This window comes from Chiloscyllium plagiosum, unplaced genomic scaffold, assembly GCF_037043375.1.
Source record: "Chiloscyllium plagiosum isolate Xiang-an unplaced genomic scaffold, Cpla_swu_hap1 HiC_scaffold_33, whole genome shotgun sequence".
NCBI lineage: Eukaryota > Metazoa > Chordata > Chondrichthyes > Orectolobiformes > Hemiscylliidae > Chiloscyllium > Chiloscyllium plagiosum.
Genome location: NW_028270171.1, coordinates 34,326,037 through 34,346,303, shown reverse-complemented (window position 1 = coordinate 34,346,303; position 20,267 = coordinate 34,326,037).

Here is a 20,267-nt window from a genome sequence, read left to right as displayed (position 1 = left end):
CGGATATCTTTTGGTTCGCGAAATCAGGACCTAATGGAGGTTTTTCGGAAAGGGAAGTGGCAAAACGCGGGGTATACATGTACTGGCATGGGCAAGACATTCAGGAAGATGGGAAAAGTTAAAAATAAATGAGGTGAATCTCACATTTTATTTCCATCCCAGCTGATCATCATTCCCTTTGTTTGCTTTTTCTTTCTTCTATCTCTATCTTTATCGATTAAACTCACTCCTCCTCCTCTTCAAAGCAGACTTTCCTGTCGCCAGCATTATTCACACGATTTTCCAGCTGCTTTCAGGTCAGAAAAGCTCCCCACCACTTTGTGTTCTTTTCTTGGCATTTTTTATGCAATTTCAGACCTCCAGCATTTTCTTTATTTGGTTTAACCTTCAAATTTGTTATTCCATGGGAAGTCGGCATCCCTGCCAGGGGCAGCATTTGTTAATCATCACTAATTACCCTCACTGTGAGGCCATTCCACAAGCCAAAAAAGTCAAGCACGTTGATATGGGTCTGAAGTCACACTTAACCCAGACTGGGTCGGAACATTAGATTTCTCTCCCAAAGCTCATCAGTGAAACAGGAAGATTTTCAGACAAAACATGGGTTTTATGGTTGTTTTTCGTGAAATTCACTTTTATTCCAATTTTTATCATTTTTATTTAAGTTCTGCCATCAGCTGTGGTAGGACGTGAAACAAATTGCTTGAAAAAATGTCTTTCGTTTAATAAGCTTTGCTCCTGAATTGCATCCATGGAAATTCCCACTATGATACATTGTTCTAATCATGAAGTAACGTCCGAGACAAGAACCATTTTGTGATTGAAATACTTGTAACTGGAAAAGTTGCAAGAAGAGAGCTTGAAAATAAAGTCTGAATTTTACCAACGTGCAGACAATGGTTTGTTCAGCCACAGCACTGACGCAGAGACGGAGATTGGGGATATTATGAGCTGGGAGTGGACAGGGTTGGTGACAGAGAGAAAACGAGACATAAATCAGTTCAGGGCAAAACGGGATATCGAGGTTGTGCACAGTTTTGTTCTCAGATGTCTGTAAGGGAATGGTCTGCAATTCAGATGAATGGAAACTGCAACTGAAATTGAAGATAAAAGTTTCTTTCTTTGACCAATATTGAAAACAGAAATTGCAATGAATTTCAAAATTGTTTATGGGATTAATGAATGGACAGAAGTAGAGAACACCAACAATAGCGAGAACAGGTTAGTAACACACCCTCCACCCCGCCCATAATGATAATCAGCACTGCTAATATCCGATAAGGTAGAAATTCCCAAGAGAGTAAAATGTTGAAAAGACCCAAGGAAAGCGTCTTCCCCATTTGTGTAATTATCCAGTCCATTATTCCCAGATTCAGATCTGTCCTCTCCACGTCTGTGCAGCTGCTGATCTCTGTTACTGTTAGAGCTGATGCATCTGTTCCTACACTGGGATAGCGCAGAGTGAAGCCCCTCACCAATGGAGAGGGAAGCCCTCAGTGATACAGTTGCAATGCATGGAGACTGCCATCAATCACAGTCACTGAGAAAACAGTTCAACACAACACATTCAGTTCACAATATAAATGGACTGGACTAGATGCTGACATCGCTGGCTATTGGTCACATCTCCAATCATCAATTCCTCTAGTGAAGTCAGTTGTGAGGGCGAATGATGGATATTTTCTTATGGCAGGCTGGATGACTCTGCCCTGTTGTACGTTTGCAATGCTGTAACCATCATTCCCAGTTTTTCTGCCCCTCCAAAAAAAAGAGAAATACAATCAGGATGTTGTTACTGTGCTGATCTCTCCTCCACGGGAACAAACGCGAGCGAACAGACTGTCACTGGGCACAGTTGTCCTGAACATAGACAGGAAGTGTGAACTTCTCTGAATGTTCCTCTCCCTGCTCTAATACGGAAACGTTGGAACTTGCATACAGAATATGGTTCAGTAAATTATTTATACAAATTGACAAACAACTTAATGCAGTTTTATTTGCTGTGAAGCAAGATCTTTTACGCTTTTTCCCCTCAGTCCAAAACCAAAAGTGATAAGCACAATGAACTTATTCATTAAGAATTATGAATTAATCAGTTGGGTCAGAGAGGAATGCGGACAATAACTGTGGAGACTACATGGGGAGTACAATGATATTCTCCAGTCATCATCACTCTTTCTGACATATAGAATTAAATATAATGCACAACAAGGAACCAGCCAACGTTGGGAGATGCAATGCTGAATGACAATGTGAGCTGAACATGATAATTTTAAATGCGATAAAGTGAACTATATTTTATATGCACAATTTAATCATTTGGAATACAGATTGAGTAGGGTCACCGCACCTGAAACATTAACATTGATTTCTCTTCACAGATACTACCAGACCTGCTGAGATTTCCCTTCAAGGTCTGCTTTTGTTTGAGATTGATCATATTGTTCATATCTGGCAGGAAACTTACAATTAAAAGCAGATACTTATAACAAAATGTGCAGGTCTATGGGGACAATAATAATAGAGAAATTAGATCACTTACAGTGTGGAGACAGGCCCTTCGGCCCAATAAGTCCACACCGACCCGCCACCCAGACCCATTCCCTTGCATCTAACACTACGGGCAATTTAGCATCGCCAGTTCACCTAACCTGCACATTTTTGTGACAGTGGGAGGAAATTGGAGCACCCAGAGGAAACCCACGCAGGCACTAGGGGAAAGTGCAAACTCCACACAGACAGTCGCCTGAGGCAGGCATTGAACAGAGGACTTTGGTGCAGTAAGGCAGAAGTTCTAACCACTGTGCCACCATGCCGCATCACTCCGCCTGCATTGAAAGACACAATATGCTGTGTTTTGATCACCTTTGCTGTAATAATTCTATGTTACGCATTGAAAGCTTTTGGAGAGTGGGGAGACAAGCTTGTTCAGTGAAGGACACAGAGTGTCCCATCATCAATAATCTATTCCTATTATTTCATGCAGTTCAGCTGCCTCTAAAATGTATTTTCAAACAAAATACATTTCCTGAGATTTACGGGATGTTCAGATTTTTTTTACTTTGTATCTTCAAGAAGAAACAGGTTTCGTCCGTAATTCAGGTGTCACAGACACACCAACTGTAATAGGAATAGGAAATGAACACATTGTCCAAATATAACCAAGTGCAACATGTAGACCTGTCAAGCAACATGAAATACAGAGATAAGGGAAACATGAAATACAAACAGAAAATGCTGGAGAAACGAAAAAGATGAGGAAGCATCTGCAGAGATCAATATAATTAACATATGTGATATGAGATGACACTGTTCTGGAAAGTCCTATTAGAATCAAAGGTTAATTTTTTGCATCTCTGCTCAGATGTTGCCAGATCTACTGAGTTTCACTCCAGGTCTTTTGATTTCATTCTTCTTTCTGAACTGTGACAAAGTGTCTGATCTGAATGATAGCGGCAAAGCTGTTATCTCAGTTGAATCTCGATTAATTTGTTATGGACACTTGGTTTTAAGGAAGTTAGATTGGATGAGAAATCATCACTGTACAAGAAAATCGGGATCTGGTTTCCATTCAAAATTAAGAAAGGATTTCTTCTACTCTCTCTTCTATCACTTGATTCTAGTTCAAGTTGTACATGCACTGTATATTTCTATATCTCCATCAAGAGCAGACGACATGTTCTTTTTCTCCCCTACTGTGGTGTTTCAATATTTTTGATTTTTTTTATATTATGTATTTGCTTCCAATTCAAGGTGGATATGAGAATTTGATTTGATCTTCTGCAGTTTTCCCATAATATAGAATTTATTTGAACATTTATCCTCATCACGCTCACTGATTAAAACATACAATGAATGAGTCCATGTCCATCCTGCAGATGAAAAATTTCTTCAGCTCTGGATATTGCAGGGAATGTTACAAAGAACAGTGCCACGCAAATTGCTAATGTTCCAGCGCAAGGTGCCAAACCCTAGTTTATCCTAAATTATTTACAATGCTTATAAATAAAACATGCAGAGAGGCAGAGTGTAAATGCTGAATTCAACTCTGTGTCAAAAATGCTATTTGTGGCTCCCTCATAAAATGTGTTAATTACATCACTCATAAATTCACCAAAATAGGAAAAGCAAGAGAATAGAATTGTCAAATCACCCTCTAAACAACATCTGGAGAACAGGAAGGAAATCACGGTTTGTTTGCGATATTCAGAAATGACGATTGTGAGAAAGTAGAACGTGGGAAGCAGTGGAATCATGACCAATATTGGAGATGGCATAAAAATGAGCTGGGTGGATCACAGTCAGGAGGAAACTTTTAGGCCACAAGAGCATACAAAAAGATTATTCCGATAGCGAGATCAATGGCTGATGAACTTTAACACCGATAAATTGGGAAGATGAAAGTTAGAAGTAACAACACAAGTGAGTACTCAATAGTGAGTATGAAAGAGGAGGGCTAAATTTGATTGATTTTTCCTTTTCAGCAGGGGAGGTTGAGGAGGGAACCAGGTACAGGTGTACAAGAGCATAAGGAATATGGAGAGGATGAACAGACAGCAGCTGTTTTCCTCAGTCAAAGGATAAAAAAAAAACAAAGGGACACGCTTTTAAAGTGAAAGGCAGGGGTTTGAGAGAGGATTTGTGGAATGCGTTTCGAATTGAGAGGGTGGTATGAATCTGGAATGTGTTGTCTTGGAGGGTGGTTGAGGCGGGTAACCTCACAAACGTTTAAAAAGCCTTTGGATGTGCACTTGCTGGCACAGACGTGATAGGCCTGTTTTTCATTGCATGATTGTGTGCAGTGGCAGCCATGAACACTCTGATATATTCTGAAGCAATAAGCAACGGAGTTGCTGCTTTGTTCCTTTGACTGGACTCAGTAAGTGGCTACATCACAAAACAGCATCATCTCACGGAGCTTCAGCACTTACTCAATCACAGGCAGTCCAGCCATCTCAGGGAACATCCAGGGTAATTCATATGCTCAGTGCAAGCATTGTCCAATAATAACACTGATACTATTCTCGCTTTTTGCCACCATTATTATAGCTACAGCCATAGCATGAACACAGCTTTCCCCTCATTGTAATACAGACCTCTAGCAAAAAGAGTCTTATTTCTCTGAAGCATAATAAATTCTATCCCAGGCATTCACTTTGACAAACTGCAATTTTTCCTATTTTTGCTGCCAGTTGTTTATCACAGAATTCCCCAACCCACTCCACCTCAAACTCTTTCCCCTTAAATATTTTCTTTTGCATTGTCTCCCTGATCTCACACACCTCACTCCCTCACATCCCCCACATTCTCCATCCTTAATTTGTTAATCCCTGAAAAACCTGTGCCTCGTCTCGATCATTTATTCCAACTGTCAACTCACATTTTGGACTGATTTAAGATGCAACCTGTCTTTTTTTATACAGGTCCCATCTGTCATAGAACATAGAACATAGAAGAATACAGCGCAGTACAGGCCCTTCGGCCCTCGATGTTGCGCCGATCCAAGCCCACCTAACCTACACTAGCCCACTATCCTCCATATGCCTATCCAATGCCCGCTTAAATGACCATAATGAGGGAGAGTCCACCACTGCTACTGGCAGGGCATTCCATGAACTCACGACTCGCTGAGTAAAGAACCTACCCCTAACATCTGTCCTATACCTACCCCCCCACTTAATTTAAAGCTATGCCCCCTTGCAATAGCTGGAAGATATCTCAAAAATCCAAAAATCTGAAACCATCAACCCTGAACTAGCTTTTTAACAACATGTTAAGCTATACTGTCTTCCTCATCCTCCCCTCTTTTCCACATGGCACGAGGATAATCCAGAGATTACAGAGGATTGCTCTCTCTCTCTCCCTCTCGCAATCTCACCCTCGCTCTATCTCACACACACACATTCTTACACAAACAGACAGACAGACTCCACATTACTTTGCAGAAGAATACAAGTAACCTTAGAGTAATCAGAATGATAACTGGAATGAAGGATTCAGATAAAGTGCGGATTAGAGAAATTGCGCTTCTTCTGGATGTCAGTTTGCTCGCTGAGCTGGAGAGTTCATTTTCAGATGGTGCATCACTATACTAGGGAACATTATCAGTGAGCTTCTGGTGAAGTGCTGGTATTATGTCCCACTTGACATTTAAGAGTTTAGGATTCCTTGAATCAGTGATGTAACTTCCAGTATTGGTGTATTTATGTCCGGTTCATTTTCTCAGAGAGTGTTAGATGGAATCAAAATCGATGTTTGTTGATGGAGTTTCATTTGGAATGCTATGCTTCTAGGAATCATCGTGCGCGTCTATGTTTGGTTTGTCCTAGATGGATGTGCAGATGCAGCATAAATGGTGTACTTCCTCATCTGTATGTAAAGAAAAGTAGTGATCGTGGGTCATGTCTTTCTTCTGGCTAGTTGTTGTTCATGTATCCAGGTGCCTAGTATTCTGACTGTTTTTCCAATGTAGTGCTTATTACAGTTCTTGCAAGGCTTATTCTTCCTGGAGGAGAACAGACAAAGATGTGAACGTATTGCGGTGCTCAAAAGTATGAAATAAAGTTGTAGAGTAAAACAGGAATACTCTGTTTCCGTTAGTTGGCATTACAGCACCAAGGAGATCTACTTTCAAGATTGTCAGCAAAAGAGCCAGGAGTGAGATAAGGAAAACTTCTTTATTGAGAAAGTTGTTTGGATTTAGAATGGACTACCTGGGAGAGTTTCGGATGAAGATTAAAAAGAGAACCGGTAATGTATTTGGAAATATGAATTCAACAGGCTGCTGAGATAGGGTTGGCAAACGTGAGGGGCTTGGGAGACATTCTTGGAGCTGATGTAAGCACAGTGGTCAATGGCATACTTTAAAGTTTTGCTCTCTATCATGTGTCTGATGCAGAAAAAGTCAGTACCAGATTATTTCCCATTGTAAATGCTCGCAAATATCTGATTATTTAATGCAGCATAAGCATTTAAAGTGCAAGTATTGCAAGACCAGCTTCATTATATAGTCTAATTATTGCTCAGAACATGAATATTTTAATTGTTGTATTCCAATTACTAAAACAAATCTGTCATTGCTTTGGCACAAATCTCTTTGAAAAGGTCTGACTTTTCACTCACACGATAATATGTTCATCGTTTTTGTTAACTGTCCACATTTCATATTAAATAACATTCTTTCTAAAAATTAAATTTTTTCACATTATTGTTCATTAAAATTTGATAGCACAAATCATTTATTTAGTTGAATATTCACAGTGCATGTTGAATTATAGCCATTTCTAATTCGCTAGCAAACAGCTGAAGCTTGTACATTTCAGTGAGAAATTAAACTGATTGATTATATATAAATGTATAAGAACGCTAATTCTATTTGATTGTACAATCGTTTGCTCACCCTGAACATGTAATCATTCAGAAGCCAACTACTTTCAAAATGTTGGAGCGACAATGCATTATTTTGAATCCTGACATTGTGTATGTTATTCTGATCGCCACAAGAATTACACCCACGTTGTTTGTTCGATACAAAATAAAATGTACATTCTTTATTTCTGTGTTAGAAGATCTTCACAGGTGTTCATATTTTTGTTCCATAAATATAGAATCAACCTAATGCTTTTCAGAGATTATAGTTCAGTCGAATAATCATAGTTGACATCTTATTTTTGCCCAATTCATGAAACTTCGCACATATCTGATTAGTACATGAGTCACCTAACAGATTGTATCTGAAGAAAGCAGCAGCAAATGACATGTCAAGAATCACGTTAATAACTAAACTTGGCGGAGCCTGCCTGGTGTAGGACACCACACATACTGTACTGGCATTCAGTTGAATGTTGCAATGAACAACATAACTGGAAGTTTTGAGCTAACGCTCCTCCCTAGCGTCCTAATTTCACACACATCACTCCCTCACACATTCAACAATTGATAAGAGTCCACAGGCTGCGTGAAAAACACAACACAGAACAGTACAGTACAATACAGACCCTTAGACCCTTGACGTCCCGCCGAATCTTTCACCGACTCGAAGATCAGGCTAACTGACATATCCTTCACGTGCCTATCCAATAGTCACTTAAATATCCCTAATGCAGCTGACTCTACTAACGCTGCTGGCACTGCATTCCAAGCACCCACCACTCTCTGTGTAATGAACCTACCTCTGACATCTCCTGAAACCTTCTTCCAATCATCTTAAAATTATGCCCGCTTGCGACAGCCTTTTCCACTCTGCGAGAATGACTCTGGCTACCCATTACACCTATGCCTCTCATCATCTTATACATCTCTATCAAGTCACCTCCCATTCTACATTGCTCCAAGGTGAAAAGCCCTAGCTCCCTCAACCTTTCATTGTAAGGCATGCCCTCCAGTCAAGGTGTTGCAGGCAGGCTTGGCTGAGCATTTCAGGACCAGTGACCATGACTCAAGCATTTTTAGCTTATTAATGAAAAGACCAAAAGAAAAAAAGGCTTGAAAAATAAAATTACTTTGGATGATAGAGGCAGATTTTATCAAAAGTAAGACAGAATCTGGCCACCGTACAGTTACTTCTTGGTTAAACTGTAGCAGAACAGTGTGAGGGTGGTGGAGATCACATGCTCAAAATAAAATTGATGAGGGTGTCACCACAACATGTTTCAACAAAGATAAAAATTAGGAAAACAAGCCCAGAGAGTATGGGATGTCTACAAATATTCAGAACATAATTGAAAATGAAAGAGAAGCTTAAAGCACGCATAAAGTGAGCAGGTCAATGGAGGTCGCAGAAGAGTAGAGAACGTGTAGGGCTAAACTCAAGAAAATAAGTAGAAGAGCAAAAAGCGGGGTGATTAAATTATTATTGGGCAGTATTATCAAGAATTCAAAGACATTTTTCGGTTTATTAAGGGTAAGAGGGTAACAAGAGAAAGAATAGGGAGAATTAGGGACCGAGGAGGCAACCTGTGCATTGAGCCTGAGAATATCAAACACGTCCTGGATATTGGTCTTCACTTTGGAGAAGCAGTTCCTGGACAGAAGCTGAAGGATAATTGGAAGTTGATGCAGTATAAAAAGTAGGCACATCTCTAGATCTGGATGAACTGTATCTTAGACTGATGTGGAAGATGAGGGAGGAGATTACAGGCTCTTAAATGTTGTGCTTTATTTTGTTTTGCCTCGGGCCACAGAGGTGGTGTAATCGAACAGGACAACATCTAATGTAGGTTCAACTTCCACACAGAGTGCTACAAAAAAAAAGGCTTGGGATTAAAGACCACCAAGTCTCACATCAGTGGGAGGGAAACAATTGCAGAAAATTGTGAAGGCTGTTGAGGAATGATCACTAAATATCTTCAAGGCTGAGATGCACAGATTTTTAAACAAGGGTTGCATGGAAAACGCAGGAAAATGGAATGGAATGTTATCAGAATAAATGTACCCTAATTGAAAGTAAAAGCAGAGTCAGAGAGCGGATGGGCATACTGTCGCTCGTATGTCTCATGGCAAACCTTTTTTAATAGGCTGTATTCACTGGAACATCAACATCTCTCCGTCCTGAGTGAGAAACAGTTTCGAATACAATCAATAGTTACAAGGAGTTCATAAATGCAGTACTAATAGACCGAAAAGACCAGAGGACGGCGACAACGCGGATGGGATGTCAGGGTGAATATTTGCATCAGCGCAGTCACCATTACTAAGAGGAAGACCTCAGCAAGGCAGACCCCCTCAAATGCAAGCATGGGCCTGGTGTTTAGGAGTGCTTAAGGTCCAAACAATACATCACTGTAGTGTCTCCATCCTTCCCGGAAGTGGTCAGCATGTAGTGTCCTTGAGACCCTTCAGGAAAAGGAGAGGGCGGATCCTGTCAAGTGGTTCCCTGAGCAGACTGTCAAAGCCATTTGGCCGAATGCCTCATCGCCAGAACTTTCCAACAAGCACCAAGACATGGCTTGGCTGGTGTTGAGAAGGGCTCTGCCTGTGAGATGCATGCCCGGACTCTCAGCCACACCGCACGCTGTCCTCGAAGTGGCTGCGGGGGAGACGAGACTGTCACACACCTCCTTCTGGAATGTGCCTATGCAGAGGAAGTCTGGAGAGGAATGCAGTGGTGTTTGTCGAGGTTCATCCCGAGCAGCGCCGTGACACGGGACTCCGTGCTCTACGGTCTGTTCCCCGGGTCGCACACCGAGACGAACATCAACTGTGCCTGGAGGATCATCAACTCGGCGAAGGACGCTCTCTGGGTGGTCCGAAACCTGCTGATCTTCCAGTTGAAGGAGTTGACCCCGACTGAGTGCTGCAGACTGGCACATTCCATGGTCCAGGACTACGTGTTGAGGGACGCGCTGAAGCATGGGGCAGCTGCCGCCAAGGCGCGGTGGGGAAAGACCACTGTGTAAAGTCTGCCGGCCTAACGAAGAACAGGGGGCCCATGCAGTCATTTGGGCTCTGCTGACGCCTCAGCTAATTATATGGGTGTATGATCAAAAAATGTACAGACCTGTATAAAAATGATAAGTTTTGATCTCTGTATGTACATGTGTACATATGTATGGCATGACCAACTGTACAGACCATCAAATTATTTTATGAATAAAGTATATTTTTGAAATAAAACAAAAGTGTCTCCATCCTTCCCGAACCAAACCTAAATGTGGAGTGGTCTATTAACATACTGTGAGTGGGAGAAGAGGTAGTAATGCTTTGGTTCCAGAGACATCGGTGAGCAGCGGTTCAGCAAAAGGTAAAGGTAAGCTCCGGTAAACTCTTTTTAACGCTAGTCTGACAGCAATGGAGATGGCAGTTAGGGCAGTTGCATGTTCCTCCTGTGGTTTGTGGGAGCTCGGGGAGATTTCCACTGTCCCTGATGACTACACACGTGAGCAGTGCACATTGCTGCAGCTCCTGGAAGACCGTGTTCATGAACACCCTGGATCATCCGAGATACGGAACAGTTCATACATAAAAGCATTAGTGAGGTGATCACACCCAAGTCCCTCCCTTAGCCATGTTTATCTAAGGACTATAATGTTCCAGTCTCATGTAAAGATCCACGCCCTGAGTTCATCTGCCTTACCTGTCAGTCCAGTTCCATTTAATTAAAAGCAATTTAATCCAACAGGCTTTCCTTGCTTCCTGTCGTGTTCCAAGCAGAGAATAGCTGGGCGACCACCAGGAATGGCGAAGTGAGTAGGCAGAAAGTTCAGGAATCCCCTGTGGTTATTCCTTTCGAAACCAAGTATACCATTCTGGATACTGGTTTTGTGTATGTTGGGAGATGGGCGATAGGTGTCAGGGAATGACTGGTCAAGGGAAAGCACAGTAGCCAAGATGGTTGCACTGAATCTGGGGAGCAGCAGGAAAGGATAAAGGTAAACAGGGTCTTAGAGATAGGAGATTTGATTGTTAGGGGGGACAGATCGGAGATTCTGTGGCCTCAAACGGGCAACTCGGATGGTGTGTTGGCTCTCAGGTTTCAGGATCCAGGATGTTTCTGAGTGGCTGCTGAAAGTTCTCAAGGTGAGCAGCCAGAAGTCATTGAGCACGATTGTGCAAATGACACGGTTAGATATAGGAATGTGTTTCTATAGAATGATTAACTGAGAACTAGGAGAAAAGTTAAAAACCAGGACCTCGATAGTGATAATCTCCTGATTACTTCCAGTGTCATGAGCTTGTGAAGGTAAGAATAGGAGGATATCAACATATATATATGACTAAAGAATTGGTGCAGTGGGAGGGATTCATGTTTGTAGACCATTGGGAGCTTTTCTGTGACAGAGTTGACCTGTTCAGGAGGGACTGATGGCACATTCACTGGAGGGCGAACCAATATTTTCGCTGCCAGTTGTACTCGTGCAACAGGGGAGTGTTTAAACCAGATTGGCATTCTATGCAGTTTTTGAGCAAAGTACATTGTGACCCTGCAAGTACAATTTCACCACACAAAATCTATGTGTGCATGTGGGTCTTTGTCTGTGTTTGTTTGTCTGCCTGGGTTTTGGGTTTTGAGTGTGAGAAAATGTATGTATGTGTGTGTGTGGTGAGTGCAGAGTGTGTTAAGTCTGAGAAGGGGTGCATGTGGGAGTGTGTTTGTCTGTAAGAGTGTGTGTGGGTGCCTGTGTGCACATCTGTGTGTAGCTTTGTCCGTGTGTATGTGAGAGTGCGTGTGTGTAGGAGTATCTGGGTGTGTGTAGCGCAATGGTGGTCACCTTCAATGTGACATGAACCCAAGGTCCCGGTTGAGGTCCCGGTTCTGTACCCATAGGGAGGGCCTCAACCGGGACATTGGTCTTACCAACACCACACTTTTCAACTCTGATCTCTGGCATCTGCAGTCCTCACTTTTTCCATTACTGAGGGCTGACTCCTCTGCACACTGAGCAAGGAATTAATCAGCAGAAATTCATTGTATGTGGAGCTGACTGTTCAGTTCTGGAACATTGAATTTGATTAATTAAAAAAGGAATTGCAACTCAACAATTATTCATTCAGTCGCAGAGTTACAGTTTTAGTTCATGGAAATGCAGTTTGATTACAAATAGTAAATGACAGAACAACTCTGAGGTACAGAGTATTCCAGTGCTATATTCCAGACTGGATGTCCTTTACCGTAATGGTGGGAATGTTATCTGACCGACTGATGTGAAAAGGGTGACCTGGAGAAGTGGACATTTTTGCCATCACATAGATGTGTTTGAGGGAGGTCAGAGCGGACAACTCAATATTCTGTGGTACAAGAACTATAGGCAGCACAGGAGAGGAGTAAAAGAGAAGGTGGTGTTGCATTGTTAGTTATGGAGTCAATGAGTGCAGTAAGGACGGATGATATCTTGGAAGGGTATTCAAATGACGCTTTGTGGGTTGAGGTTAGGATCAAAGCAATGACAGGCATACTGCTACGAATATATTATAGACACCCAGATAAAAGAAAATACAGTAGCAGGTATATAACCAATTCGCTGAGGTGTGTAAATACAATAATAGGATCATTGTAATCAGGCATTTCAATTCCAAACATTCATTCAGGCAGTGAGAATTTGTAAAAAGATGGGACAGATGTCTTGACATTTATTCCAGAGAGCCTCTCATATAAATATGGAGCAGATACAACAATGGGCGGCGCTGTGCTGGGCCTCACTGTGGGGAACGAAGCCAGTCAGAATTGGGAGATCATTGTCGGATCAATGACGTGACCCATGTACTTTAGCTTGTTAAAGAAAAGACCAAAAGAAAACGTTTGAAAAATAAGAATAGCTTGGATGAGCGAGACAGATTTTATCAAATAATAAGACAGGATCTGGCCACAGTACAGTTCCTTCTGGGTGTAACTGTAGCAGAATAGCGTGTAGATGGGGGGGGGGGGGGGGGGGGGTGATGGGTGTGGTGGGGATCACATGTTCAAAATGGAATTGATGAGAATGTCACGGCAACATGTTATACCGGGGGTGAAATTTAGGAAAACCAGCTTAGTGAAGCTTGGATGTCTACAAATATTCAGAACGGAATTAAGAATGAAAGAGAAGCGGAAAGGAGAAATAAAGTGAGCAGGACAATGGGGGGTCCCAGAAGAGTAGAGACAATATAGGGCTAAACTCAAGAAAGTAAGTAGAAGAGCAAAAAGCGGGAAGGGGGGTGATAAAAAAAAACATTAGAGGGCGATACTTTAAAGAATCCAAATACATTTAATCGGTTTGTAAGGGGTAAGAGGGTAACAAGAGAAAGAATAGGCAGTATTAGGGACCGAGGAGGCAACCTGTGCACAGAGCCAGATAATATGTAGTAACTTACTACATATTGGTCTTCACTTTGGAGAATCAGTTCCTGGATTCACTGTCTGTTCCTGCCAGAGTGACCTAAAGCAAATTGACACAGAAGCTAAGGAAGAGCTGGAGGTTGATGCAGGATAAAACGTGGGCAAATCCCTCGATCTGGATGAACTGTATGTGGAAAATGATGTGGAAAATGAGGGAGGAGACTACAGGCTGTTAAAATTTGTGTTGTTTTTTGTTTTGCCTCTGGCCAGAGGGGGGGGGGGGGGTGTTCGAACAGGACAACATCTAATGTAGGTTCAACTGCCACACAGAGTGCCAGAACAAAAGTCATGGGATTCAAGACCACCAAGTCTCACATCAGTGGGAGGGAACAATTGTCCAAAATTGTGAAGATTTTTGAGGCTGGGTCACTAAATGTCTTCAAGGCTGAGATGGACAGATTTTTAAACAAGGGTTATGGGGAAAGCGCAGGAAAATGGAATGGAAGGTTACCAGAATAAATGTACGCTAATTGAGAGGAAAAGCAGACTCAGCGAGCGGATGGGTATACTGTCGCTCACATGTCTAATGGTCAACTCTTTGTAATAGCTTGTATTCACTGGACCATCAACCTGTCTCCCTCCGGAGTGGGACACAATTTGGAGTTCAATAAATAGATTCGAGGAATTAATAAATGCAGTACTCATCGGCAGAAAAGACCAGAGGACTATGACAACGCGGATTGGCTGTCAGGATGAATATTTGCATCAGCGCAGTCACCACTACTAGAAGGCAGACCTCAGCAAGACACGCTTCAAGTCCAAGCATGGGCTTGATATTAAGGGGTGCATAAGCCCAAATGCTCCATTGGTTTAGTGTCTCCCTCTTGCCCTAACCAAAACTAAACGTGGAGTGGTCGATTGACATGCTGTTAGTAGCAGAGTAGGTAGTAATGTTTTGATTCGAGAGGCTTCAGTGAGCAGCAGCTCAGCAAAATGTACAGGGAAGCTCAGGTAAAGTTATTTAACGCTCGTCTGACAGCAGTAGAAATGGCAGATAGGGCAGTTGCACGTTCCTCCTGCAGGTTGTGGGAGCTCAGGAAGATTTCCACCGTCCCTATGTGTGGGCAGTGCAACCAGTTGCAGCTCCTGGGGGACCATGTTCCGGAGCCTGACCTGGCTGCTGTCCGCATCACCAAGATATAGAGCACTTCAAAGATAAGAGTTTTAGTGAGGTGGTCACACCTAAGTCCCTCTTTTAGCCAAGTATCTGTAAAGACTATAATATCCCAATCCCATGTCAAGATCCACACCCTCAGTTTATCTGCATTACCTGTCAGCCCTGTTTCATTAAAATGAGTTCAATTTAATCCAACAGGCGTTCCATGCTTTCTGTCGTGTTCCAGGAATGGCAAGGGGAGTAGGCAGAGAGTGCAGGAATCCCCTGGGGCCATTCCTCTCGAAAATAAGTATACCATTTTGGTTACTGATTTTGTGTGTGGTGGGAGATGGGGGATGGGTGTCAGGAAATGACTGTTTATGGGAAAGCAACAGTTGCCAGGTTGGTTGCACTACGACTGGCTCTGGGGAGCAGCAGAAAAGGATAAAGATAAACAGGGGCTTGGAGATAGTAGATTCGATTGTGAGAGGGACAGATCAGAGATTCTGTGGCCATAATCTGGAAACCAGGATGGTGTGTTGCCTATCAGGTGCCAAGGATGTCTCCAAGCGGCTGCAGAACATTCTCAAGGGGGAGGGTGATCAGCCAGAAGTCATTGTGCACGTTGGCACAAATGACACAGGTAGATATAGGAATGAGGTCCTACAGAGAGATTACAGAGATATTGGAGAAAAGTTAAAAACCAGGACCTCGACAGTTGTAATCTCCTGATTACCTCCACTGTCATGAGCTAGTGAAGGTAATGATAAGAGGATATGGCAGATAAATATGTGACTAAAGAATTGATGTAGTGAGGAGGGATGCAGATTTTTAGATCATTTGGATCATTTCTGTGACAGTGTCGACGTGTTCAAGAGGGACAGGTGGCACATGCAATGGGGGGGGGGGGGGGGGGGGGGGAAGGGTACCAGCAAACTAGGCAACCAGTTTTGCTCATGCTACACGGAAAGGTTTAAACTAAATTGTCGGGAGGGGGGTGGGAGTTACCCTCAAGTTCAGGGAGGCAAGTGCAATGCTGGAAGGAGATATAGTAATCAGAAACACTAAGCTGGAGAGACAATTCAGGCTAGAACACGATAGGGAGCAAGGAATGCCTGCTAGATTAAATTACATTTATTTCAATACAAAAGAGCTGACCGGTTAGGCTGCTGAAGTCAGAACGTGGATACGTATGTGGGATTGGGATATTTTATCCATTACAGAAACATGGCTAAAGAAGGGACAGGTCTGACAGCTTAATGTACCAGGGTAAAGTGCGTTAGGTGGGACAGAGATGGTGGAAGAAGGGGAGGGGGCGTTGCATTTTTGATTAAGGTGAGTATCACAGCAGTGATCAGAGATGATGCATATAAAGGATCAACCAGTGAGGCTTTGTGGATGGAGCTAAGAAATAAGAACGTGATGGTGGCATTATTGGGGTTGTACAATAGGTACCCAAATCGTCAATGGTAATTGACAGGAGCAAATATGCAGGGAGGGAGGGGAGACTTGCAGGAACAATAGGGTTTCATCATAGGGGTTTTATTGGGGCAGAATGGGACTGCCGGAGCGTTAAGTGATTTGATGGAATCGAATCCATTAAGTGTGTCAGGAACGTTTCCTCAAGTAGTATATAGAGGGTCCTGTTCGGGAAGGGGCAACGTTTGACCTACTGTTAAGAAATAGGGAAGGTCATATGACGGAGGTGACAGTGGGTGAACTTTTTGCGACCAGTCACCATAGTTCTATTAATTTTCAAATGGTTATGGAGAGGGAAGATGAAAGTGCTCCACATTCTTTGAGAAGGTGACTAAGGAGGTGGACGCGGGGAAAGCAGTAGATGTGGTGTATATGGATTTTAGTAAGGCGTTTGATAAGGTTCCCCATGGTAGACTACTGCAAAAAATACGGAGGTATGGCTTTGATGGTGAGTTGGAGGTTTGGATTAGGAGTTGGCTGGCTGGAAGAAGACAGAGGGTAGTAGTTGATGGCAAAGGTTCATCTTGGAGTGCCGTCACTAGCGGTGTTCCGCAAGGATCTGTTTTGGGACCATTGCTGTTTGTCATTTTTATAAATGACCTGGAGGAGGGGTTAGAAAGTTGGGTGAGCAAGTTTGCGGATGATACGAAAGTCGGAGGAGTTGTAGACAGTGAGGAAGGATGTGGCAGGTTACAGCGGGATATAGATAAGCTGCAGAACTGGGCAGAAAGGTGGCAAATGGAGTTCAATGTAGCTAAGTGTGAGGTGATTCACTTTGGTAAGAGTAATAAAAAGATGGGGTACTGGGCTAACGGTCGGATACTTGGTAGTGTGGATGAGCAGAGGGATCTTGGTCTCCATGTACACAAATCTTTGAAAGTTGCCACCCAGGTAAATAGTGCGGTGAAGAAGGCATATGGCGAACTGGCTTTTATTGGTAGAGGAATTGAGTTCCGGAGTACTGAGGTCATGTTGCAGTTGTATAAGACTCTGATGCGGCCACATCTGGAGTATTGTGTGCAGTTTTGGTCACCATATTATAGGAAGGATGTGGAGGCACTGGAACGGGTGCAGAGGAGGTTTACCAGGATGTTGCCTGGTATGGTAGGAAGATCGTATGAGGAAAGGCTGAGGCACTTGGGGTTGTTTTCATTGGAGAAAAGAAGGTTTAGGGGTGACTTGATAGAGGTGTATAAGATGATTAGGGGTTTAGATAGGGTCGACAGTGAGAATCTGTTTCCTCGTATGGAGTCAGCTATTACAAGGGGGCATAGCTTTAAATTAAGGGGGGGTAGGTATAGGACAGATGTTAGGGGTAGGTTCTTTACTCAGCGAGTCGTGAGTTCATGGAATGCCCTGCCAGTAGCAGTGGTGGACTCGCCCTCATTATGGGCATTTAAGCGGGCATTGGATAGGCATATGGAGGATAGTGGGCTAGTGTAGGTTAGGTGGGCTTGGATCGACGCAACATCGAGGGCCGAAGGCCCTGTACTGCGCTGTATTCTTCTATGTTCTATGTTCTATGTTCAAGTTCTAAATTGTGGCAAGATGAATTTTGATGGATTTATACAGGAGCTTGTAGGGTTGATTGGAGTAGTTTGTTTGCAGGCAAAGGAAACTCTAGTAAATAGGAGGCATTTATAAGTGTGACAGCTTGAGTTCAAAACCTACAGTTTATGTTCCTGCGAGGGTGAAAGGAAAGTTGACAGGAATGGGGAACCCTGATTGGCAATAATTATTGAGGCTTTGACCTGAAAATAATGTGGAGGTGTGGATCAAGTCCAGGCAGGTGGGATCAAGGGAAATCCTGGAGGCATGTAAGGGATGCAGGACTTTATTGAAAAACTAAATCAGGACAGCAATAAAGGGCTATGAGATAGCCTTGGTTGAGAAGATCAGCGTGAATTCAAAGAGGTATTTTAAGTATATTAAAGGAAAAGCATTAACTATTGAGAGAATAGGACCACCCAAAGACCAAAGTGAACACGTATGTGCGTAACCATAAGAGATGGACGATGTCTTCAACAAATATTTTTCTCTGTGTTTAACGTGGAGAAGGACATGAATACTTGGGAATTTGGGGAATTTGAATATTGTACCTTAGGGACAGTCCGTATACCAGTAGAGGAGGTACAGGATGTACTGGAATGTTTGAAGTTGGATAAATCTTATGGTCCTTACTAGTTATATTCAAGAACACTGCAAGGGGCTAGAGAAGAATTTGTGGTGGTCCTGGTTGCTAATTTTGATCATCATTTACCAAAAGTGAGATCCCAGAAGATTGGGGGATTGCAAATGTCCCCTAATTCAAAAAGGACTGAAAAATAAAGCTTGGAGACCAGTAAGCTTAACAACTGTGGGTTAAATTACTTGAGAAGATTCTGAGGGATAAGATATAATTGGAAAACAGGGTTTGATTCGGAATAGTAAGCATGAGTGGAAGGTCACGCCTGATGAATTTATTAAAGCTCTTTGATGACATGACCAGGAAGTTTGACTGGGGCAGGCCAGTAGAGCGCTTGGTGCTGGAAAAGCACAGCAGGTCAGGCAACATCGGAGGGGAAGGAGAATCGACGTTTAGGGCATTAGCCCATCATCAGGAATATCCAAAACATCGATTCTCTTGCCTCTCGGATGCTGCCTGGCCTGCCGTGCTTTTCCAGTGTCACACCTTTCGACTGTCACCTTCAGCATCTGCAGTGCTCAATTTCTGCAAAGGTGGAAGATCTGTAATATATGGATTTACACCAGAACAAGATGAATCTTTTCAGCCCATGGACCCTGATATACAGTAAAACGAGGAGACTACTCAATCCCTCACGTCGAAAAAAATGACACAATTTAGGTCATGCAGCAACAGAATCAATCTATTCAGCTAATTCAAGTCAGTAACACAGGAAATGGCTGGGGTATACTGCAATAACACCAGACTACATAGCCCCTCAGGCCTGCCCTTCAATTCATGAAAGTCATGGCTGACATGTTCTTGGCCAGAATTTCTCTTTCATGCCCAATTCTTTGTAGCCCTCAACTCCCTGATGGGGCAAAATCCATTAACCGCACTCCGCACCCCAAAACGTTTTAATGATGTAGCTGTCTGGAATAGACAGCCCCCAACAGTCACTACCCTCTGAGAGAAGGAAACAATCCCCAGGCATATACGTTGGCTTATTGACAGAAACAAAAGATACGAACGCAGCATGAGAGTGATTGGCCCTGACATCACGGCAGGATTTGACTGAGCAAGGTGTCAAGGAACCTGAACAAAATTGAAATCCCCACAGTTTGGGACATTCAGAACACAATGTGGCTGGTGGAGATCAATCCTCTCAGCCCCTGGATATCTCTGTAGGCGATCCTGAGGGAAACTTTCTCGGCACAAACAACTTCAGCTGATTCATCAGTGTTTTTCCCTCTATCATACAATCAGAAGTAGGGATATTCAGTGAAGATCTGAAGATCACACAATGTTCAGGACACCTCTTCAGTGTCATCTCCACAGATGCTAAAGTATCAATAACAGGCAACATTCAAACTTGTGCTGTTAAAGTGTCGGCAACATTCATGTAATAGTGCGATCAGACCCTACGCATTTACGTGGTTAAAAATGAAGCCCATGCAGCATCTCAAACTGGTTTTACAGGAATGTGAGAAAGCCGTTCAACCCATCAGAACTATTGGTAGGAAGAAACAGAGTCCATTCACTTGCTGCACCGACTGTACAGGAAGAGATTTTGAAAATAAAAGATCTGCACACTTTGGAATCCAAAGTAGACATGCAGCCAGCTGAAGATTACAACCAGACAGGCCGAATCATCAGGTGGATAAGACCACGCCTTGGGTGTAACTCTTCTTCAGGACTGCAGGTGCAGTAAGGGA